This window comes from Halichoeres trimaculatus, unplaced genomic scaffold (assembly GCF_033239565.1).
Source record: "Halichoeres trimaculatus isolate MK-OKI-2021-1 unplaced genomic scaffold, fHalTri1.1 fHalTri1_scaffold_22, whole genome shotgun sequence".
Classification (NCBI taxonomy): domain Eukaryota; kingdom Metazoa; phylum Chordata; class Actinopteri; order Labriformes; family Labridae; genus Halichoeres; species Halichoeres trimaculatus.
The window spans coordinates 835741-862170 of record NW_027437200.1 but is presented as its reverse complement, the minus strand read 5'-3'; positions in this window follow the sequence as shown (position 1 = coordinate 862170).

Below are 26430 nucleotides of genomic sequence, written 5' to 3'. Positions count from 1 at the left end.
TTCAAGAACCCTCTGAAAGGACACTCTACGATGTGACACTCTGATGGGATGCTCAGAAACAGAACTGGAAACACTTTGTTAAAGCCAAGGGGAAATTTAGTGTCACCATTGCTCATCCCACAGTTACAGCAGTTGGAAATAAAACAAAAGTAATATTTGAAATATGCAATGAGTAAGCAATACCCCCTAAACACTAGACGACTGATGGATGTGCTGATTAAGTCTAGACCACGTCTGTTGGTCCAAGACTATGGACATCTACACGTCTTCAAATCAGGTCCACTATTTGGACGTCTAGTCATGACCCCACTTGGACGTCAATATACTGTTCAACATTTGAAAGTTGGCTTTTTGTGCATCAGGTACATGTCTAAGCAGGAGAGGGTGAGTAAGTGAGCCCACTGCACAAAGAGATGTTCAAAAGATGTGTTTTTATTGTCATATTCATTATCCATCACTCAAAGTGATGTTATCAGTGCTGATATGTGGTATCTCTTAATATTAATACTCTGTGGTCAGGTTGAATGTCATGGAAGAACAAGAATCCATTTACGGTACATAGACTCCAAGTCTTTGATGACAAAGTTTAGCAGAGAGAAGCCAAATCTGGTGAACACAAGAGCTGGACTGGCATGAAGAAAACGGACGATTCAAGCCCAAAGTCAAAGTCAGTGGACAGTCCTCTCAGCGTCATTGAATTCCTGCTCGTATTTATACTCGACCTTATTAACCAAAGGTACCCAATTAACTGAGAAGTCAAATTCCACACAAAGTTGTTACTGGATTGTTTCCCATATGGTAACCAAACCCTTACCCCTGTGTGACACATCAGGTACCTTGGACCAGAACACCACCCGGCTTAATGCAACGATCAAACACCCCGTTGATGAAGGGGTCTGTAGAGAGTCACATTTATTAATCAAAAGGTCAGGGACGGATATCGCTCTCTGGCTAATCTGACAAATGTTTCACCGTTTGTCTTGATGTCTTTTGACATCCTTGTTTTGTGGGCGCTTGCTGACCTTTTCTTATCGTTTGGCCAAAGGTCTGATCTGGCATTTGACACATTTGATCTCAGCTTGAAGGACAAGGAAATCTCCCTTAGCCAAACGGAGACAATCAGTGCCCAAAATGAACTGCATCCAGTCCAGAAAGCTCTGACATGCTTTGTTCTCAAGGTCATGGGTAATGGAACTATGGGCAGACCTTGGTGTTTGAGGTCCACACCTCCAGGTAGGAGATCCCTGTCTGATGACCTCATTGTTTTAGGAAGTCTTGTAAAGATCTTGCGCACCCTCATTATGCTGACCTCAACAAATGTTTGACATTCAATTACATCAAAGGACAGGCAGTTTCCTAAAACACAGAGTCAAAGGCATGAGATAGAAACAAAAGATGAGGTGAGTCGCTGCAGATTCAGTCACTGCTAAAGCTGAAATGAATGTCATTACGTGGTAGTAATGGGCCAGCTCCAGCCTCACGTCCAGGCTAATTCAGTTAGCAGAAAGAGACAAGAACATGAGTGTGATAGAGGCAGAGAGGAGAGGGGCTGGATATTGTTTGTGTGAGAGGATATTTTGTGGAAAAGGTGAGTGAGTGCAAGCTGTGTCTGAGAGGATGAGAGACTGAACGGGAGAGAAGATTGGTTTGTGTGTGTGTGTGTGTGTGTGTGTGTGTGTGTGTGTGTGTGTGTGTGTGTGTGTGTGTGTGTGTGTGTGTGTGTGTGTGTGTGTGTGTGTGTGCATTGAGAGAAAAATAACATTGATGTGGCTGGAGACAGTAAAAAGATGGACTTTTTGTTGACCCAGCAAGACGAGGCTAGGTTGACGCAGGACTTGAGCACTAGTCCGTCAAATCAGTCAGTATCTAAATATCTTACAAACTAATCAGGTATTCAACAAATGTAGACCCTGTACAGATCGAAGGCTGCACAGATCTTTATAAAGGCAGGGGCTAAAAGATAAAGACACGTACAGTGCGTTCCTGCCACTAGAGAGGGCACCTTATAATGATTTAACCAGTTAAGAAGGAAGTTAAATGTGTTTGCCAACTAGCAGGGCGGTTTAGCACAGCCCTCGCTCCCAGATAGGCACTTTAGCACACATTCTGGCCCCCAAGGGGAACTTTACCATGTGATTTGGTATCCAAATGGGCACTGTAGAACTCATAATGGTTCCTTTAGCATGCATTTGGCCCCAAGTGGGCACTTAAGCATGAGTTAGGACACCCAAGCTGGCACTTTTGCACAACCCTGGCTCCCGAGGGAGCATCTAATCACAAGTTGGGCCCCCAAGCAGGCACTCTAACAAACGTTCTTTTGAACCCCAAAAGGGTACTTTGGCATATGTTTTGACCCCCAAGCAGGCACTTTTGTGTACATTTTGGTCCAGAGAGGGCACTTAAGCATGCATTAGTTTTGGTTCCCTAGGGGGAACTTTAGAATGCGTTTAGCCCCCAAGTGGGCACTTAGGCATGCCTTGTGCCTCCAAAGCAGGGACTTTTGCACACCCCTGGCTCCCAAGAGGGCACTTAAGGGTATTGTGTCTCCCAAATCAGAATTAAGGCATGCATTAGGTCCCCAATCAGGCACTTTAGTGTGTTCTTCAGCAACTGGGCCTTGAGGGGGAGAAACTACCCCTCCTGCCCCCTCCTTTTGCACGCCACTGGAGTATGAATACAGAAAGAGAAACCAGGCTGTTAACACCTTGACAGTCAAGATGCATGAGTATAGTTCCATAGTATAGTGGACACTCCAGAAACTGCCCTTTTTGGTGCTTGCTCAACGGTTTCATTTCTCCAGTCCACAGGTTGTTACTGGAGTCAAAAGTGTATTGCCCTTTCCCAAGCACCTGGCCAACCTGTAGTTACACTTTGACCACAAGCCATGATCCCTGCAGGTGCACTGTCACTTTCATTTCTCTCCTCTTCCCTTCCCTTTCTCTAAAACCCTATGACTTGGCAAACCACTAAGTGCCTGGTCCTGTCTTACAAACCTAGAACACCAGCACTCCCTGTCTCTTCATTTATCACTCTTTCTTAGGGTCCAACTTCTTCTGGTGCACAAAAACGGCTCCAAAGTCAAGTATTTTTTTAAGATAGAGGAGGTTCAAATGTTAAGAGCTGAAGTAAAGCTGGGAGGAAATGGAGGTTGTAATCTCCCCTCTTTTTTCCAGGAAGCCTCCTATAATAGAGTAACTGCAGAGGCATTGGAGCGTATTATTATAGACCATTTTTAAGCAGCTTTGTAATGAATGTAGCCACTAAAATCACATGAATCTTTTTCAAGCCTATCAGATTCCAGATGCTGCAGATGGCTTCAAACCTCCTCCTTCATCTTCATCTGACTTTGGCGACTCTTCACCCGGTGTGTAAATGACTGACCTCGGATAATATGATAACACTAGATGTAAATGTTTTGAAGCGTCAGAGATTTAAGGGTGGATTCCTTGCTGGCACATTTGAAGCAGTTAGACTTGGATTGAATGAAAAGAGTCAGACAGAGAAGAGAGAACGTGCTGGGAACCATTACAGATAAAAACACGAGATTATTGCACGAGAGAAACTACAATTGCTTCATCTGTCCAGAGAAAAAAAAATGCTGTCTCCATGTCGGAATTTGGAAAGAATACTCACTTGTAAAGGACAAAACTGGCTTCAAAGATAATATAAATTTTAAATGGTACAGCATCCTCTTTTCTGTTCATATATATATATATATATATATATATATATATATATATATATATATATATATATATATATATATATATATATATATACATATATATATATATATACACACACACACACACACGCACACACACACACACACATATATATATATATATATATATATATATATATATATATATATATATATATATATATATATATATATATAAAAATTAATAATACATTTTATTTATAGAGCGCTTTTCAAAAAACTCAAAGTCGCTTTACATAAAAAGTTAAAAGTGCAGGTAAAAATATGTGAACAATAGAAAACAGATAAAAGCAAAAGGTTACAGTGCAAGGTAAAAACATAGAGCACTGAAAAGGGACTTTGGATTAATGGTTGAAAGCAGTGCGGAAGAGGTGTGTTTTTAAACTGGATTTGAAGGTGGTGAGGTCAGTGGAGTCACGGATGTTTTGAGGGAGTGAGTTCCAGAGAGAGGGGGCGGCAACTGAAAAAGCTCTGTCCCCCCAGGTTCGGTGCTTGGTCCTAGGGAAGGTGAGGAGGTTAGAATCCGAGGAGCGGAGGGGACGGGAAGGGATGTAAGGGTGGAGCATGTTGGTGAGGTATGGGGGGGGCCTGGTTATGGAGGGCTTTGTAGGTAAGCAGAAGGATTTTGAAAGAGATGCAGAATGGGATAGGGAACCAGTGCAGGTTGTGAAGGATGGGGGTGATGTGCTCTCGGCAACGGGTGTGAGTGAGGAGGCGAGCGGTGGGGTTCTGGATGTACTGAAGTTTATTGAGGAGGGTGGATGGTGAGCCGTAGAGTATGCTATTGCAGTAGTCAATGCGTGAGGTGATGAAAGCGTGGATGAGGGTTTCGGCTGCAGGGAAGGAGAGAGAGGGGCGAAGGCGGGCGATATTTTTGAGGTGGTGGAAAGCTGTTTTTGTTACTGATTTTATGTGTTGGTTGAAATTGAGGGAACTGTCCAAGATGACTCCAAGGTTTCGGCAGTAGGGTGCGGGTGATAGGGTGGTGCTGTTGAAGGTGAGGTGGAAATCTTTGGCTGCGGAGATGAGGGAATGTGGACCTATGACGAGGATGTCTGTTTTGGAACTGTTGAGTTTGACGAAGTTTGTTTCTAGCCAGGAGTTGATGTCACAGGGGGAAGTCAGAGAGGGTGGAGTGGATCTGAGGGTTGATGGAATTTGTGGATATGTATAATTGAATGTCATCTGCGTAGCAATGGGAATGGAGACCCTGGTGATGGATAATCTGACCGAGGGGGAGGAGGTACAGGATAAAGAGGAGGGGACCAAGCACCGAGCCCTGAGGGACACCTTGGGACAGGGGGGCAGTAGTAGAGGAGCAGCTGTTGGTGAAGATGAATTGTTTCCGGTCTGTGATGAGGAGATGGGATTTGAGACGGGATAACAGGATGGAGTGATTGATGGTGTCAAAGGCGGCAGTGAGGTCCAGGAGGATATACATACACACACACACACACACACACACACACACACACACAAATATATATATATATATATATATATATATATATATATATATATATATATATATATATATATATATATATATATATATATATATATATATGTATATATATAATTCATCTGCTCTGAAAAAAAGCTGCTTTTTTATGTTGGAGTCAAAAACTTTTGCAAAAGTACAAGGCTGTGTTGCAACAGGGTGCTACAGTCCATATTTGGTGTTTTCCTACCGCAATTGACAGGACTAGGTTTGTAGAAGGTTCCTGGGTCATGTTGGGGTACAAAGTAGTAGATTTGGCATACTTCTCATGCAACTAGAAAAACTGTAAGGGACAACAAAGTTCAAAGTTGTGGTCTTCAGCGCTAGATGGGTCTAAAGGACAGTCGGTTAAAGGAGACCAGGCTGGACTCACATGTCAAACTGAAAGTGGATGTTTGCCAGGTTCGAAGAATCATTTGTAACTTGTTTGGCACATGTGTAGCTTTCCTGGCAAAATATTAAGAAGTTTTTGAACCCAAGCATTACCACCAAAATATATTACCAAGTTCTTTTCAAGACACTGGATCAGATTCAAGAGCCTCTTCCTGTTTTCACAGAATGCCAGCACAGCAACACATCCCTTTACAAATGATCAGCAGGACAGGAAGTCCTGCACCTAAAAACAGTCAGTGACTTTCAAAATAAAAGAAAGTGTGTCCAAACAGATGTTATTTATCAGGTTTACAATAACAAACAGACATAATGAGTGGAGTCAGACCAGTAGTTTACTTTTTTAGAGCTCCCCCCGGTGGGTGGCTGTAGTATAGCTCATTAAACCCACCTCCTCCTTACAATACTCCATCTTCCTTTGCATCTAAGTGGTTTCTCCAAATGAAACCCAACGACCCAAACTGTCCCATTTTAGTCTGCTCTAAAGAAAAACGGTTCAGTCCACCTGCATCATTACTCTTCCACCCAAACAGGTCCAGTAAAAACCCTGTGTCATGGTAACACTGTGGGTTTAGCAGCTGCAGTTCTTTAATGTTCCAGTTTTTTTCTCTCTGTGGAGGGCAGAACATTCCAGCAGATCAACAGGCCCGTCAGATTTGTTTTCAAAGCCAAAAGCACATCCACTGTAATTTAGATAAGGTCCCCTGCTGCCGCAAGTAACCCCTGCAGTCATACACCCACAGGACGAGGCTGGGTGAAAACAGCCCGCACAAAGGTGTTTACAGGTAAACACACACACACTCAAAAAGGGTTATAAAGCAGTTTGATATCAGAGCAGATTCAGGCTGCATTTGACTTAATACAGAGAGGAAGACACAGAGTGATGCTTTTAGTCCCAGCTCTATTTCACAGCCTTCGGACATCTGCAAGTGTGTGTGTGTCAGGTGGGGAGTTTGACTGGGGTGGTACGCCTGTCAAACAATAACGCAGGTGTCCTAAGGTGAGCTCAGGGAGGACAGAAACCTCCCGTGGAGCAGAAAGGCAACGCTGCATATGAATACTGACCGTGAAAGCAGGCCTCACAATCCTTCTGATATTTTGGGTTTTAAGCAGGAGGTGTCAGAAAAGTGTGTGTGTGTGTGTGTGTGTGTGTGTGTGTGTGTGTGTGTGTGTGTGTGTGTGTGTGTGTGTGTGTGTGCATGTGTGTGCATGTTTCTGTATGTGAGTGTGTGTGAGAAAAAGAGTAGATGCTGATAAAATTTTGGATATCTTTGTTCTAAAAGAGAAAAAAAAAATAGTTACGTGATCTTTACGAGATGACTGATGATATATCCCCTAGCTGGTTCATGACAGGTTAAAAAAATAGGCCTCAAACACCAAGGTCTGCCCAAAGCTCAAGGCCCACAGGCCTCCAGAGGGCTGGCCAATCAGAGGGTAGGGTTTTGTGACAGACAGAAGAGATTCGTGTGAGGGGAAATATGTGGGATTTGAGTGTCTGATGGCCCTCTACTGATATTTCACTTTCAACTAGTCTGTAAACAAACCAGTGGCGAAGCCAGGAATAAACCTGCAGCAGGACCTGAAAAAAAGTGGGCAGCCCACACAATGTATTTCATCACTAGCACAATAGCATTTAGCATAAGAGCCAGGATACACCAGATGAGAGTCTGTGTGGCTCTGCTCCATCTCGACACTGGATCAGATAGGTTCCATTCAAGTCAATAATCCCATTCCTACCAAGTGGTCCGGTTGGGATCAGTACAGTTTGGTAAAGGTTTGATCAGTAAAGCCTCATCCTGTTAGTGTTTTCACAGCCAGTGTGTAAGCCAGACGCTGATAGTCGTATCAGTTTCATAAAAAATAGTGGTTAGGGTTAGGGGTTAGGGTTAGTGTGAATGAAAAATCTTTCACTTTGTGATACAAACACCAAATTTGGCACGCAAGTGTTCCAGAACCTAATTTTTTCAGAAAAGTAGGTTATCCAGTTGGAAAAAAACAAAAAAAAACAAAAAGGCTGCTATTTTCAAGATGGCTGCCATGTAAAGTGGTTTTAAACTGTTTTGGGCTTCAATTTGATTACATAATGCTATTTTCATGGTTTGTCTGTATAAAACATTATAACAAAATAATACTTTTATATATATATATATATATATATATATATATATATATATATAGTTAACGCGTTATTTTCGCGTTAACCCGTCAATCTATGAACGCCGTTAAATATTTTTATGCACATTAGTGCATGTTGCTCACATGCTTTTATTTTGTAAATGTCTGTTGCTGACTGGAAGTGAAATTGGCGGAAAAACACGATGAGTAACCAAAACAAGCATGGAGAAGAGGGGCATTTCGGCTATATTTTTTCATCCATTGCCAGTGTTAGCATAAAGTCAGCTCGTCTAGCGTCTTCAGACTACGACTACGAGTTTGATGGTTGTCCTTACCGGTTTGAGCCTGAGTACACGGACGAGGAGCTTCATGAAAGAAGGATGCAGAGGGAGAGAGACAAAGAGCTGGCTCCAGAACAACAAACAGGAGCATGTCCACGACTCAATGCGAACTGGCTAAAATCAGCTGTATCCAAATAACTTCTGAGCAGCACGATGTTTGTCTGGGTGAGTATATGAGCATGCACACACCTATAAATAAGGTCCAGGTGTCAAAAACACGGAGTTGCCCTTTAAAGGCGCTCGCCGCTTAGTGTATCAGTCCGCTCGCACGGCGTGCCAGATATATACAAGCAGGTCGTCTGCCAGGACGAAGAGACACGATGAGAACTAGAGCCTTATTTAGCGGTGTTTTTGTGTGAAAGCAACGCGCTGAAAATTCTCTAAATAAAGCGTGAATACAGACTGATATCAGAGTTTTTCGGTGGGAGTTCGTTTATTTGTGTTTTTGGTCAAGTAAAAAATGGCCCCGTCTGAGTGCAGAGGAAACCCGCAGAGGAGTAGGGAGGGGGTGTTTGGTCTGAGCGCCCTGGGCTTCTGCTGCACAAAAACACTGCTGTAGGGGTAATTTCTGCACTAAACCTTGTGATAGGACCCAACTTGTTGTTGTAATTGTAATTACAATTAAAACTTTTAATCGTTGCCCAGCCCTAATTTTTATTATTATGATTATTTATCTATTTATTTGCCTATAAATCAATATATATATATATATATATATGTTTGTGTGTGTGTGTGTGTGTGTGTGTGTGTGTGTGTTTCTGATAGTGAGAAGTCCAATTTTGCATTGAAAAAGACTAAGTTATTGAATATTATGATGATATAACAGAAATATAACAAAGAAAACCTCTCTTCTGATTCTTTGATTACTCAATGTACAGACAAGGTATGACACTAAACTCTGCGTATTGCAGTTTAACACTGCTGGGGGATGTAGTATGGCTTACTAATGGCTGACCAGTGCATTAGATATGGTCACACTTAGCTATTGTGATACATAAGGTAATGATCACTTTGATTCTGTGTTTTACAAACACATTTGCAGGCACCAAACACTTCAAGCTGAAGTGATAGCATTTACATTGTCAGTCTTTCAGTCTTGCAGCTGCTCTCAAGTCTGAGCTGTGGGTGGAAGGGTTGTCCAGAAAACTTGCCAGACCTCCCTATCTTTTTGCAAGCCCCAGCTGGCAGGGCTTTTTATTGGCATTTTGCATTCTGTTGGCTGGCCCCATATGCAGGCAGCTTGGAAAGCAGACCATTTCACATGTTGAACAAGGGGTTGTGCCTGTCAGTGGAACAGCATCGTGAGAACTTGGCATCCAAGCAACCAAGTCCAGTCTTGCCTCATCAACCTTCCCTGTTGTCTGTGCCTGTCAAGCATGGTGATGAATGACTTAACTCTTCAGGATGTTGAGGTCTGCATCTTCTATGATAGGTGAGTATTGACTGAGCTTTTTGAGGAATAGAATAGATAGAATAGAATAGAATAGAATAGAATAGAAAATACTTTATTTATCCCCAAGGGGAAATTCAGGAGTTACGGCAGCAATCGAGAAAACAAAAGTAAGACAGTGTATAGAAAGTGCAAAAAAGTCCACAAGAAAATAGATGACGACATCCCGCCCACCACTCTCCAGCCCAGCCAGTCTCCACCTCCACAGGGTCCAGGGTCCTGCTCCCCCCCAGCAGTCTGTTCAGTCTCTGTCTCCTGGATCCTGTCTGCTCACAGCAGGTGAAGCTCCTCCAATGTGGGGCCGGCGTCCGTTGTCAGCTCCGTCAGCCACGTCCGTGAACAGCACGATGCCGCTGGGTTAGCACGGCTAGCTCGTCCATCCCCCGGGGCTGGATCCCACGTTCCCAACAACGATGGATGGAAGGACAGGTCCACATTGTCATCTCCCAGCTCACACCCGAGAACCAGCACGTCGTCCTCACCTCCTCCTCCTCAGCTCGAGGGAAATCATCAAGCCCTACACTAGTTAGCATTGGCATGCTACAGGCTGCTAACAGCTAATTTTGCATGTAAACAATGCAGCCATGGTTACATGTAGGATCTCCAGACAAACACAGGAGAAAAGTAGTCAAAATTATCGCCGAAGCCACAAAAAGTTTGGTGTCCGTGACCGACAATGAACCATACAAAGTGATGATCCACTCCAAATACAGAGATTACGAAAAAGAGACGAAAAAAATGAGAAGAAACAGACAAAGATGAGAGAGCTGCTGCAACAGGCAGCTACTTGGGTAGCGCCAAGCAACGGAAAAAAAAAAAAAAAAAAAAAAAAACGGGTTTATTTTGGTTTATTTTCAGTTTCACTTTGACCTGAAATGCCAACTCATACTACTTGACTCTCATCTCATTCGTCCTATAAATAAATACAAACCATAGAGCTTGACCAAAACATTTCAGTGAATGATCATGGATGTTGCCTTTCAACTTGGTGCAATATCTCTGAACTGACAGCTTCCACAAAACACTGGTTTTGACTCACAGGACAGTTGCCATCTTGAAAAACTGAAGGCTACATTAGAATTGAGCTGACACCACTGAGTTCCGGTGAGAATGATTTATTTGTTTTATTTTGATGACTGAAAGGCTCCTGTTCATTCAAGTTTTACTCAGAAAACCTTTCATTTTTTGCATTCCATAAGGAGGCCATCTTGAAAGCTGGCAGCCATCTTGGAATTTCTGCTGGATAACATACTTTTCTTAAAAAACACATCCTGGACATCATATGTGACAAATGTGGTGCTTGTATCACAAAGTGAATGATTCCTATGGAATATTGACTTAATCTGTTGCATTTTGTACCCGGCTAATAAATCCAAGGAAGAGGAAAAGCACGACACAGTAAATAAAGAGCAACGATGGAAGATATCCAGCAACCCATCGTCTTTGTGACTGTCATGTAGCTCTTTGTTACAAAGAACAATCAAGCTTTGTTTCAGAGAAGTCTGTGTGCCGCCAGGAGGAATGCAGCAGCCGCTGTCACACAGGAAGTGACCATTCTTTCAACCAATCAGCAGACTGCAGTGGGGTGCCAGACATACTGATGGCACCCCACTGCAGTCTGCTCACTCAGTCAGCCCACCTCCCAGCTCACACCCGAGAACCAGCACGTCGTCCTCACCTCCTCCTCCTCACCTTGAGGGAAATCATCAAGGCTTACACTAGTTAGCACTGACATGCTACAGGCTGCTAACAGCTAATTTCACATGTAAACAATGCAGCCATGGTTACATGTAGGATTTCCAGACAAACACGGGAGAAAAAGTAGTAAAAATATCGCTGAAGCCACAAAAAGTTTGGTGTCCGTGACCAACAATGAACCATACAAAGTGATGATCCACTCCAAATACAAAGATGACAAAAAAGAGACAAAAAAAATTACAAGAAACGGACAAAGAAGAGAGAGCTGCTGCAACAGGCAGCTACTTGGGCAGCGCCTGGCAACGAAAAATATGCATGCCAGCTGCAGGGCTGAAACAAAGAGGGTCAGGCTGATGATTTATAATGGACTTAATAACAGTTAAAGCAATTTATATAATATATGATAGTCATGGTTTGAGTTAGACTAAGGATTAGAGCATCTTTAAAGCCTCTTTCTTTACACCTTGGACCTAGGAATTATCCTGAAAACAAACCTGAAAATCACACACAAAATGTGTCCTTGAAAACAAATGCTTATAGCAACCATCTGAATTGTTTTTTACAGTTTTATCGGTTAAATGTGGTCTCAACAACCAACTCCTAAACAAATGCAAAATGAAAACACATTGACACTTCTTTTTTAGCGAAGTCTCTCCATGAACTGTGTTTAAAATCTTCCGAGAGACCAATTAAAATAAATTATAATCCAGGATTCTGCAGTGCTTTCCAGTTCCAGCCCTTTGTTTGGCAAGTGTCTCCAGTTCCACATGCAAATGACTCGCATGCACAGATTACGAAGTCACATCCAGCTCCCTCCGTGCCAGCACTTTGCTAACTAAGCAGCCCTCAGTCTTTCGGAATTAATGAAAGTTAATGAGGAGTCTGAAGGGTTGCATGGTTTTCTTTCCAGAAATCCTACAGAGTCCATTGTCGACACTTCCACTCATCCGTGCATGTGTGTGCAGAGTTTCAATTTTTTTGGAGAATAGATCACAGGAGCTCTCAGAGGCCCTCTGAACCATAACTTTTTGTGCCTTTCCTCCAAAGAGTTCTGATTTCTACTGAACTTCAGCTCTAATATTAATCAACACAAACAAACGTCTATCAGTTTTTAACCCCCGTCCAAAGGACCTTTCATTTTCGTCCAAATCAGAGGAGTTTTGGACTCAGTGCAGAGTCAGACTAATGTCAGGGGAAGCTGGAGATTGGGTCTCACAGTCACCTGTCCTCAGATGTCTGTTGCAATGATTGCAAAGACAATTCTTAGGCCATCAAAATGTTTCAGTCCTGTTCCTATACATGCACATGTGATTCCTCTCGTATTAAGCCTTGTTTAAATGTATTCCATCTTTGTCTCGAGCCGGTGCTGTTTGAGTGATAGTCCCCTCTTCATATCTGTCAGGTAGCACAGCCGTAAATCATCACAAGTCTCTTGGCTTTGTTCGGCGGGAGCTTGGCATGCTCCCTGCTTTTGGATTGGAGTGTCTGTGTTTGTTCCAGATCAAAAATTAGAGATCAGGCCGAGGCATTTTTGCACCTGTATCCCCTTCACATCTCATCTCATCGCCCTCTCTCTCTTTTTCTATCTTTGCCTCTCAGACATACTCATCAGGTTTGATTTGCATGCACTGGATTAAAGCAGCTCTGGGGAGGGTTTTTTTCTTTTTTCATAAAAGTATGTTAAAATGCACCTGCACTGTCAAGGTGATCTCTGAAAACAGAGCTGCAATCTCTGAGAGCAGTACAGGGCTGCTAATTCGCTCCAGACAAACCTTGATACTAGAAGAGAGTGATCTCTGCAAACAGAAAGGGGAACAGTCAAAGCTACACAGTGTTCTTTTATCTATTGGCAACAGCAACAGAAATACTGTGCCGACTAGTTTGGCTCAATGCAAAGCACTGATTCAGCAAAAGATGGCAATACACATGGGACTCAGCTATTCAGATGAAAATGTTGTGATCATATGACTTTGAATTTTTCAACACTAGATTTTGTAGCAATGTTAGTCACAGGAAAAATAAGGGGGGGGGGGGCAGTTGTTCAAGTGTCCACTTGGGGCAGTTTCAAGTCCAAATGTCTTGTTTTTCCATTTAATGTCACAAATATTGGCACATTTAGGACCCAAGGGCTAAGCAGGATGTTTGTTTGGAAACTGACCAAAAGAAAGAAAACAAATGAAAAGAGAGAAAAAGAAAGAAAGAACCTCACAGACTCATTAATCTGGAAGTTTCCTCCATGCATTAAAATTGTGTTGTAATTCAATTTGACAAAATATGGGGGGGTTGGGGGGGTAAGAACCTCTCACTCTAGCAGCCTTGACCACTGTTGCCATGCCCAGTTTGTTTTACAAGTCTTACTGTTCCACTGTTCCACTGTACAAGGTCATTCTAGTGATAAGGAACTAATAATATCATGCAAATGTGCTTTACTAACATAGTTTTACAGTTGTGCTCATTGTGTTGGTATGCATTGCAAGACACTTGAGGGGGGCTGGGCGCTCCTGGCTGATCACCTCCTTGAAGAATGCCAGTCACAGAGACAGAGACAGAGGACGGCCAGCAGCCAATAAGAGGGGGACAACACCTGAAGCACAGATGGGAACTCTACCTATATTTTCTGGAACTATCTGTTTGCTTATTAGGGTTCAAAGGACAAGACGGGGCTCAGATTTTCGAACGGATCCCTACACAAGTTGCAGTAGTCAGGGCTAAATAAATCTGAACCTAGAGATCTCTGTGAAGTAACGATATTCTTGACCTATTGTAAATAAATTTATGTTAAAACTGAGAACCAGGACGCCACATGATCCTTCCCTATCAACAAACTGCACAGCAAGAGGTGAGAGGAGTAAGGAGTCGGAGTAATACATTTTAAGGTATTTTGGTGAGACGGATAACACCTCATTTCCAATGAGAAGAATAACCAGATTCTTCCTCGTCACCCTCTCACACCTCCTTTTCTCCTTCTCCTTTTTACATGTCTGAGAAAATCACACACATACACACATAGTATAACATATTTTCTGAAGAGACGTGTGTATGTTGTCGCGCATATGTTTGCATTTTTGGCCAGTAGCAGAGGGTTGTGCAAAAGACCAACTCTGTGTGCGGGGGCATCGTTTTTTCTCATCCTTCTTTCTCTTTCTTCCTCATCCTCTGTTGCCTTTCTAGGAAGTCTTGTTTCTTTATTAAAAAAGACATGTACTGAAACATGATTGTATGTTTTGACCCAAAATCTGAGTTGGAATGTCGAAGAGTTTAGGCTGGAAAATAGGAACCCAGAACCTAGCATTCTGGAATCCTCCTCCACTGTTTCCACGCAACAAAGTATGGTGACCTTGTAAAGTATGACTGGTAAAAAATGTTGTCCAATTTTTGTCAAGGATCAAAAATCAGAGCTGAAAAATTGGCAAAGTGCGGATGAATACAGAAAATCCAAAACCCTAATATTTTGGAAGCCTCCCCCACTGTTGCCACACTACAAAGTCTTGTTTCACCATATAGTTGGACACAACATGAAATGTTGCTTCATGTTTTGGACAAAATCTGGCCAGACCCCTGCATTCTATAAGCCCCCTCCACTGTTGCCATGCTACAAAGTTAATATTACCAAAAATATAATGTTTTCTGAATCCTTTCAGGCTCTACAAAGACAAATAATCTAGCAGTATTTGCCTTCAACCTAACATGTAATACATATGCACTGTTCCAATATTTTGTGTCAATAAAACAGCAAATTAAGGTTTGGAAGTTCTGGCTGTGTAAAAGTTGTTAAGCTGAGCAGTTTGCTTGTTTGTATCTGTGTTTCTTATTTACTCCACTGCCACATGATTAAACAAATACTAGCTTATTTGGTCTGTTGTGTGAAAATCATACCAAATGAAATATTACAAATTTTTCTTTCCAGTAAAAGAAGCGACAGTCCTCCTCTGTCAGCAGATCCTTCCTCGTTTTAAACAGGAGACTTGTAGCAGCTTGCACAGACAGGCCTGCAGAAGAGACAGAATTGTTATTGCTAGAATCCACTGTGCATCCATCCAGAGGCTATAGGGCTGTTTAAAACCTGGCTAAAGCTACGATTACGAAAACTTTTAGCCACAACTGTCACTGCATCACACTTTAACCATGACACAGCACATTTCAGAGGCTGTATCTGTGTATTATCCAGAGTGAAATGGCTGCAGAATGAAAACAGATTGTTCAGCCTCTGCGGTGACAGAGACTAAAAGTTGATGTCTTTGAGCAGGAAGCCTAACCTTCACCTGCTGCCTCACTTCAGCTCAGTGTGTCACAGACTGTGTTTGTACAGCAACTGGCAGGTGTGAATGAGTCTGACAGCGTGAGCATGAAGGAGATCATCAGCGACACTCAGCGCTCTGACTCAGCAGAGCTCCACTGAAGAAGAAACATGATCCAGAAAACGTGACAGCGGAAAATATCGGAAAACAGCTTGTTAAACACAGCACAAATGTGTGTGTGAGCATTTTATTCACTTTGGTTACCCTCACACACAGCTTTGTCTCTGAGTAGCACTGCTTTTTGAGATTCAGCAGTATTATTAAACACAGCAGTATTATTAAACAGATTTGACTGGCAATCCTTCTTCAGCAGAAAAAAAACACTCAGAAACTAATGCAATGTTTCAAATTTTCCACAGCCCCTTGTTTCAGTAACTATATTACTTCAGAGCTTATCTGTCTTTCTTATAGTAGGCAGAGAAAATGTTTTTCTTTTTTAATGTGAAGGTGGTAATATTTCACTGGCTTTCTTAAACCTGGAACAAAAGACTCAAAAAGCTATTGTGACAGGTATAAAAGGAGATATGAAGTCTGTGAGCGAGAAACAAATATTCACAATTACTTATATCAAATGGTTGGAGGTGTTGAAGAAAAGGTTTTCAAGAAAAAGAAAAAACCTAGATCTGAAGTAAAGGCACATTTTAGTGGACATAAGAGACCAGTTGGCTGGATTCAAAGTTGTATACATTCAAAACTTTTATGTTTAGCAAAGTCATGAACACACGGCTGAGAGTCCTTAGGTTCTTCAGTGGTCATTTGAGGCAGAGTCCTTGACCTGGGTGCTGGGACCTGTTTGAGTATTCAGTCACAAGTGGGAATCATTAACCCAGCGCCTTTGAGTTGTTAAAATCTTCAGTCATCTGTGATCATTATAGAGTTGTTGAGCGAGTTGTTGTTTGGTCGTTGACATCAGGGCGCTGTTCTACGAAGCAAGTTCAGCCTAGCGAGATAGCCTTGGAGCTACCTCGTTGAACTGAGCACAGTAGCCGGTGGTCTCGCTACACCACAAAATTTTTTGTGCCATCATCTTCCTGAAATAGCACTGTTCACCATGCACTTTTACTGTAACGTGCACCATACCTAATTTATTTCTTAGATGAATTTATTCATTTGTTCATTCCTATCGTGTTTACATTTTTTGTGTGATATGTGGCCCACATGAGCCCTACATGAATTCCTGTCACAATTTTAAGATGGGCAATAAAATATTGTCATGGGACAGAAGTGTTGGCACTGAAGATCTTATTACGGCAATGAGAGTTCTTCATTCCCTTTAACCACCTGTAGAAAGTGTCATGCACTGTGTGTGACGCGTCACACACCGTAGCTTTGCTGAGGTTCTCAGCGTCACCAACAGTATATAGATATGTACCTGACGCATAAAAGCGAAGGGCAATACACACACTCTGCTGGACCGTTACTGTCCAGCTTCTACGAGTGTCGTGAGCCACGTACGGCTCTAAAAGCTGGCAGATGTATACCAACCCCTCCCTGGAAAACCGGTAACTTTCATAAAGGTGGTCATCCGAAAAAGAGAGTGGGTCGGTGCGGTCCCTGAAAACTCTCGCGCGCCGGAGTGCTCCTCGGACAATGCGAACTCCGATGTCCACGGGATCCTCTAAGAACGGACGAGCCATTTTTTCATGAGGGCTCATTGGTCAGTGGGCGGGGTTTTTATAGTCTGCAAGTTCAATCTGGAACCTAACCTGCCCCGGAGCAGGTTAGCCGTTCAGCGTATGTTGCCATGGAGACTCGCCTCGCTGAGGAGTGATCCCGTGTCGTTGAACAGGGAATCCTCAAAGCTACCTCACTAGGCAGTAATCCTGCTTCATAGAACAGGGCCCTGTTGTCATCCAAAGTCATTTTAAGCAGAGTTGTTAACCCCGGTTCCTGAGAGTCATTGGGGTCTCAGTTGTATGTGGCTGTCCTGAGCAGAGTCGTTGACTCAGCTCCTGTGAGTAGTTAAGGTCTTAAATCTTATGTGGTTGTTGTAGGCAGAGTCACTGATCTTTAGGTCTTTAGGTCTTCAGTAGTCTGATGTTATCATGAGCAGAGTCACTGACCCATCTACTGAGAGTTGTTGACTTCTTAAGTCTGTGGTGAATTTCATCAGCAGAGTTGTTGACCTAGTTGCTGGGAGTCGTTAAGATCTTCAGTCTCTGGTGGTTGTCCTAAGCAGAGTCTGAAGACCTATTTCTTGAACTACTTCTTTGCAAGTATTTAAGGTTTCTTGTCATCAACAGCTACTTTAAGTGGAGTCATTGACTTTGCTAGGATTTATTAAGATCTTTAGTCGTCCAAAGTTGTTGACCTAGGTGCTGAGAGTCCTCAGGGTCTTCAGTTGTGGAATAGATTGGATTAATTAGATTAGATATACTTATTGATCCCCTTCAGGGAAATTGGATTTCTCAATCTGGATAAATCATACCTTATATACACCCAGTTCGCACCCTGAGCAGCTGGTGGTTAGGTGCCTTGCTCAAGGGCACTTCATCAGTGCCCAGAAAACTATGCTGTCACCTCTCCAATTATCAGCCCAATTTCTAATGTTTTGGTCCAGCAGCACTTCGCTTGCAAAAAGAAGTCCTGATGGACTGAGGGACTGCTGCCCTCCTTGTGGTCACACTATGCAGTTGTTGAACTTGCGCCCAAGTGGTTAAGATCTTCAGTCATCTGTTGTCATTAGCAGAGTTTTTGGCCCAGCTTTTAAGAGTCGTTATGGTTACTTCTCTTGGATGGAGGGTTGTTGATGTAGTTTCACAGAGGCACTAAGGAGAAGTGAAATTTTCTTTCTTTTTTCAAGTTGTTTGCTCCCAACAACAAAACACTGAACAAGTCTCCTTTAAACAGGACCAATCAGTGGGAAGTACAGTATCTGAATTCCTAACAGAGAGAACGGGTCATAGAGTCTTCCAGAGAGACTCTTGAAAACACTTTGTTTTAAAAAAAGACAGCCTATTTGGTTATCATCATAGGACCTTCCTGGGGCTCCTCTTCAGAGACTTTACACAGCTTTACAATGTTCTTACATGGAGTGGCTTTTGAGATAAAGTGTTCTTTGGGGCCTTTAGCCCCTCTGTGCGAGAAGTCAGGACAGCAGCCAAACAGGAAGAGATGCTGCGGACACCATGAGAGACGAGGTGGAAGAGAGGAAGGGAGGGGAACGCACAAATCTTCACCACTATCTCTCTCACATTTCAGATAAACTAATGAGGTACCTTTTCATACAGCAGGCGCAGGGATCCTGAATAGTCAGAGCATAATTGTGGGAAATGTAGATGAGACAGAAAGAATCACTCTGGGCATGCTCCACCAGCAACAGATAAGAAGCTTACACCATGAACACAAAAAGTTTCTACACAAAAAATGGGATTAATTTCATCACTGTGGCTCAGAATATCTGAGCTCCTTTAAATCCACACCAAAGGCTAACATAGCTCTCTGTTTTTTCTAAGAAGACCAAGTGTGACTGTAGGGCATCACAACTCAGGTCATAGTCAAACTAACTGTGTTATACCAGCTTTCTTGTATATTCTATAGATACATAACACTTGTTAAATCATCTGACCTAATAAGCTTGGTATAGGGATTTGAACACAGGTGCAGTTCTATGAATCAGAATATTGTGAAAAAGTTAATGTATTTCATTAGGTTAATTTAAAACTTGGATTTTGAATTGATTTAATAGACACTGAGTGGAATTTTTCAAGTATTTATTTCTTTTGAATGTGAAGTTAATTAAAAAACAAAAACTACATTATGGGGATGCTCTAGCACTACTTGGTTCTTCCGACAACGCCAAGATCTGTGGTCATGAACCAAGTCCTGCTGAAAAGTAAAATCAGCTTCTCCACCAATTAAATCCACAATAATCTAATTATTGAAATAAAACTGTGTCTAAATGTTTTTATGTGTCTAATGTTGAGCTTGTGCAGGTTATTGGATGCTTGAACCATGAAGATACCCAATGTCCACTGAAAGGTCATATATAAACAGTTCTTTCTATATACAACAGAGAGAGGTCACTGTATTTGCAGATAGTTAAGATTCACTTTAAAATCTGTTTTTGTAAAATCTGTTGATTTCGACTTGTTCCTGTCTGGACTCATGTTTTTAGTCCCTAACCCAGGAAGAGGAGGATATATGATGGAGGATGAATGCTGTTTGTGTTGAACTCGTGTATCTTTGAGTGTCAAAAATGAAAATGAATGATGGCAGCAGAATGATTGGACATCGCTTCTGTTTTGTTTTCATTTGCTCTTATCAATTGCAGGGCCAAGTACACACACACACACACACACACACACACACACACACACACACACACACACACACAAGCACACACACACGCACTTACACAAACACGCACAAGCACACCAACACGCACGCAGGCACACACACAAACACACACACACACACACACACACACACACACACACACACACACACACACACACACACACACACACACACACACACACACACTTGTCTACCATTGAAAATGTCAGGTTTATTTTGTCCCTCATTAGGCAGATGTCACCATGAGGAGATGCAGCTTTTCAAACAGCATTGAATGGATGGATGGATGGATGGATGGATGGATGGATGGATGGATGGATGGATGGATGGATGGATGGATGGATGGATGGATGGATGACAGTCTGGATGGACAATGTGAAACCAGTTGAAAAAAAAAAATCATTTCTGTCATTCTGACTGTGGCAACTATAGTGAGTGGAGGAAGATTAGCTTACACCTGTTACAAAGATTTTCCAGCATTGGGCAACGCCACCCTGGGAATTTCACCCAGAGAGTCAATTTATTTTGCTTTTACCTTTTAAAGCACACACAGGTTCATTATACCCATGAGGCCTGAGACATGGTTCACAGTTTAAAAATAAAGTTTACTGATAACAAGTTTTAAATGTTTGTTTTCTTTTAAAAACCATACACACACACACACACACACACACACACACACACACACACACACACACACACACACACACACAACAGAATAGAATAGAATAGAATAGGATAGAAAATACTTTATTTATCCCCGAAGGGAAATTCAGGAGTCACGGCAGCATTCAAGAAAACAAAAGTAAGAAAATGTATAGAAAGTGCAAAAAGGTCCATAAGAAAATAGATGATGACATCCCGTCCACCACTCGTCCACCACTCTCCAGCCCAGCCAGTCTCCACCTCCACAGGGTCCAGGACTGAGCCTCCCCAGCAGTCTGTTCAGTCTCTGTCTCCTGGATCCTGTCTGCTCACATCAGGTGAAGCTCCTCCAATGTGGCGCCGGCATCCGATGTTAGCTCCGTCAGCCACGTCCGTGAACAGCACGATGCCACTCTGCCCTCCGGCAGGAAGGACAGGTCCACGTCGTCACCTCCAAGCTCACACCCAAGAACCAGCACGTCGTCCTCACCTCCTCCTCCTCACCTTGAGGAAAATCATCAAGCCTTACACTAGTTAGCACTGACATGCTACAGGCTGCTAACAGCTAATTTCACATGTAAACAATGCAGCAATGGTTACATGTAGGATCTCCTGACAAACACAGGAGAAAAGTAGTAAAAATATCGCTGAAGCCACAAAAAGTTTGGTGTCCGTGACCGACAATGAACCATACAAAGTAATGATCCACTCCAAATACAAAGATTACGAAAAAGAGACGAAAAAAATTACAAGAAACGGACAAAGAAGAGAGCGCTACTGCAACAGGCAGCTACTTGGGCAGTGCCTAGCAACGAAAAAAAAAAAAAAAAGAAGGGGGAAAGGGAAACGTAATCAGGTGCTGAGGCTTACCAGATAGACAGTGGGCTAGTGAAGGGGGGAGGGATTAACCAAAACAAACCAAAAAGCACCCAGACACATATGACACACACTCAAGGGTTCTTCACACCGCCGCACGGCAACACGCTGCCTCCAGTCGTTTTAATGAAGGACGGGCGGCAGACGGCAAGCGGTTTTGGCTGTGGAGGTAGGACCCAGAGGCGGTTGTCGCCCACGTGCACGCGCTCAAATTTTCTCCTGCCGCCCAGAGTCCAGCGTGTTAAACTTTCTGGCGGCAGCCGCCTAGGAATTACATCAAAGGAAGAAGAAAACCCGGAAATAGGCTTTGGGGGGCAAAACGAGCAATGGAGGAGCTAATACTGCTGGTATCTGAATATCCAGAGCTCTACAATACTGCTCTACCGTCCTACAAAGACAACCAGCAGAAAAACTGGGCATGGTACAACATTTCAACAAAATTGAATCATTCAAAACCTTCAGAAACATTAATTTTGATTTGATTAATACACAGTAAAGGGGTTCAAACTGTATTGTCCCCTCAGTTTTATAGTCAGTAGTGATGTAGTATTGTGGAACCAGTAAATAAAATAAAAGTGTTCAAAATGTCAAAAATGGCCTCTGCAGTTGAACAGGTGGACAGAGGTTTACAAAATAAAAACTTCTTTTTTTTTTCACCACTTTTTTCATACCGCACATAGGCAAGTTTTCTGGGATATTTTTTCCTCATTATCCATGTTTTCCATGACTGAAAAATTGGCCAATCATTTTCCAGATTTTCTAGGACGTGTGGAAACCCTGTATTTACTTACCTCCATACACAGAAGAGAGCAAGCCATCTGGTTTTGAAATGAGCAATCATGGGTGCATCTCAGACAACTTCTTGCCTCCTGTGTGCAAAGGTTTTGTCCATCATGGCTGCCACTGTGTCCCCATTGTTCCTTTTCTTTACCTCTGAAAGAACGGTCTCTCTTATCTTTTCGAGTGTCTCTACAGACTCACCAGTCTGGAAGGTGGGGCAGTAATTCACCTCAGCTCTTCTTGGCTTCTTAACACCAAATGCTGGAGAACATTTCTAAGTTTATTGTTTAGGGAGTTCAGTTTAACTTCTGGGCATCCAAGCCACTTCAGCTTCCATCTGTAGTTGGCAAGCTTGTACTTTAAGCTCATCTTCCAACCGTCATATCCAGTGGTAGAGCCTAATTCTTTCAAACATGGAGGAGACATCATAAGGGCTTCTGCCACCTCTTCAAACTCATTGTCAGAGGGATACACTGTGTGCTTAACAATCGTTTCAGCTGAACTGTCAAGAATAGCACTTTTTAGTCTTGTGTCAGGATTGAACAAAGTCCCGGTTTCTTTGAATGCAGTATTCGCTTTATCCAGCTCTAGCTCACAATCATACAGGAACCGGGGCACAAGGAAAACAGCAAGCCATCCAGAGGACCGAGAAGAGTTGGACTCAGGAGAAGATAAGATGTATGTATCGCCTGATGTCACTGACAGGGAGTCAGAGGAGCTAGATGTAGCAGGAATGGAGTATGGAGGGGGCGGAAAGCCATCAGGTAGGGCAGAGGCATTTGAGTCAAAGATGAGCTTGATAGTACTTTTGTCTTGGATCTCTGTTACTGACTTCAAATTTGTAAATTCATTGCCAATTTCAACATCCATGAATTGTAGCCTGAAGTATGCCTCTACCACACAATGGGCTCCAATTTTGTGGCACAGCACTGGGGGTGCAAGCCTGGCGCACCCTGCGCAGTGCTAATTTTGTGTGGCGCACCACCGTGCGCTGCCAATTTGACAATTTGGTAGACCGTCTGCACAGAGATGGGTGTGACGGCGCGCCAGGGGGAGTTGACGGAGCACCAGGGGGAGGTGTCAGCAGATTCATGTTGGCGCAGTGACAATTTTGTGCCAAAAAAGTGCACCGAAAGCTCGCCAGCTCCAACCTTGTCAAAGTGGATTGCACCCTCCGCAGCTGTAATTTGGTGACAGGGGCCCATGTGCACACATGTCAACAAAGCCTCAGAGGCAGGTTTCCAGAGTGTCAGGCACACGCAACAAACAATCACAGCAATCACTATTTAATGTAACTGTCTGAACCAGCATATACATTTATATCTATATTAACTGTCCCGTCACATCTGATGTCAGATTAAAGCCGTTTGTCATAATGGAAAGTTAACCTGACGGCAGCTGGAAGTTTGATTCACATCTTACAATTAAACAATAAACAGCCTTAACATCTGATACTGAGTATATATCTGGTTCTCTTATTTCATTTAATTCAAAGAAAAGAGGGAGAGAAAAGACGAAGAAAAAAGAGGCAAAATAAATGTATGTCACTCAGGATTTACCCGTGATTTCCCATATTTCTCTGTTTTAGTCTTTATTTTTAACGTGATCTAAAAAGATGAAGTATATTATTGTAAGGAGGATAAGGTGGAGACAGCGGGAGTGTATACAGTATATCACCAAACGTTCTGCTATTTGGCGATGACAAACCAGGAGTGCAGGTGGATCAAAAGTATTCTGAATGGATAAGCCAGCTGTGTAACTGTCTCTTCATTTTGTGTTAAACACACTCACGGCTTTTCTCCTCCCTCTCTGCCATTTGCGTGGAGGCCTGGATGCGCACTTCTGCGCCTCTCTGGGCCTTGACTGCGCCTCTCTTGGCACTGCAGGAAACTTGCAAAGTGCACCAGTCACACCCTGTCCGCGCTGCGAAGGCAGGCGTAGGGCAGGTGCGCCTGATCTGCGAAATTAGAGCCCAATGTCTCTTAATGTGCTGAACAAGTTCAGAAACAGTCTCAGGAATACACTCTTGTCACACCAAAATGGCTTGAGCTGCTCTGCTTAGCTGAGTTTACATGCGAGTCATGGAGCTCTTTAGTTCTTGGGATAAATGAACCTGACCTCACGTCTTTCGTTTGAATCTCTGCTCGGGTTGCTGTGCAGAATCGGCAGATGTGCCCACCAGTAAAACTCTCATTAAAGCCTGCTATACTGTGAGCACCAGGTTATCTGCCACAACAACTTGAATTGTGCCTTTAACACATTTACCAAGTAATGGGACAAAGATTCCATCTTTGTCAAGGGTTTTTACATCTTCAAGAAGAGGATGCAAGACATGGTCATACCCATTCTTCTTCAGATCATTTGATTGCACAAAACCGCTAAAATCAAATTGAGAAAAGAGCTGAATGTGAGCCTGGAGGCAAATTACTTAGAGTCCAGTAGATTCCACAGAGCTTGTGTTTCCAACGTGAGGTACCCAGAGGATTACAGATCTGGAAGTCATCGATGTACAAAGTAATCAAAATTCTCAGCTCTCCCTCTGACAGAAAACTGTTTCCCTTAAAGTGTGAGCCATCCTGAAATTATTTATAGGTTAGCTGTTCTCCAGTCAGCCCAAGACATTGATGTGTTCAGTGGTTTTCAGTGACTTTATCCACAATATCTTTCCTATCAAAGAGCTGTTGCTAAGTCTTCAGTATAGGCACATACTGACAGCTTTTATTTTCCCTTTCATCAAGGATGTACTCAACAGGTTCAATGACATTAAAACCCTCTCTGTAAAACTTGTGAGGATATGATGTGCTCAAAGAACCATTCTTACCTATTGCTTTTAGCAAAGGATGAGATGAAGAGAGAGCCGTCACTACCTTTGTTATGACTGACTTATCAAGTGTACAAGCATGTTTTTGAAAGACATCTTCAATAATGCTGACAGAGATAAGAAATGCTGCTGAACTGAATAAGTAGTGCAGTTCCTCTATAAACTCGTCCATTTTTGTGCCAGGCACATGGGCAAAATGCTCCAATTTGAGCAAAGCTGCAGCAAAGTTCTGCTCAATTGTGTCAGGCAGCGTCTGGCTTAAAGTCGCATCATTACTCAGTGGTGCGCTGTCTATTTCCAGCGCAGAGTTATCTGGGTTTGGTGCATCTTCCTCTGCATTGTCAGAGGAGCCTTGTGAAACATTGGTTGTCTTCACTGTTCCTGGTTTAAAATCATTTAAAGTATGTGGTGTGTGTTTCCTGCTCTTGTGTGAGTGAAATGTTCTGTGGATATTTGTTGTGAAACCACAATCCCTAAATATACATGTAACAGTTTCATGACTCTTAAATGAGTGCCAAAATAAAATCCCTCTCTGAGGAAAGACTGCTACAGGTGCACAGAGGACAACGAAATGTGGTCAATTCCAGAATCTCCTGGGAATTTTGCAGCTGCCTTCCCAACTCTCTGCAATGGCGCTTCTTCACCAGAAGCTACCTTAGCTGATGAAAAGGGCCTTTCACGTGTTACTGCCACCTTCTGCTCTGGAGAGGTATTGCAAATGGGATTCCAATCTAAACTGTCTCGGTTCCAAACAGACACGTCTCAGAGCACCGGGCTGTTAGTGTTGTCACGATACCAAAATTATGATTCGATACGATACCTGCCTAAAAAAAATTGATATCGGTACTTAATAGATACCATGGCAAACTTAAAGCATCAGAACACGAAAAAAATAAACAACTTGAAGATAAGGCTGCCTCAAGTGAGTTTTTTGACATCTGTTTGTGTGTCTGTGGGGATTTGTTAATCATGTTAATATTTCAGAAAACACACACACACACACACACACACACACACACACACACACACACACACACACACACACTCGCAAAGTTTTATAGATGACAGCAGAATCAGTTCCTAGAGGGAACCTTAGCTCATTTATTATTCTCAAGAATAATTCAACTAAATAGAAAACCAGAAAATATTAATTATTGTACTGTAATGAGCAGGTAAAATAACCCTGCCAGACTTTAACAGCCACCTATTGTTTTCATGCTCAGCACACTGTGTTTTACACTGTGGTTTACACTGTGTGTTGAGACACTAAAAAGCAAACTTTTAACATGAATACATTAAAAAAAAGTGTACCCGTGTTATTTAAGCTCTTTCACAGACGCAACACTTCAGTGTCTCCTCTAGGTTTCTATCACAGTTAAAGATAGAAAACTACTTGTCACCGTGTCAACATCACACAGCTCTGTGACTCAGGGCTGCGTGTGCTCCACGCAGCTCATATAACGCTTATTATTTGTTGTATCAACTACAAGTC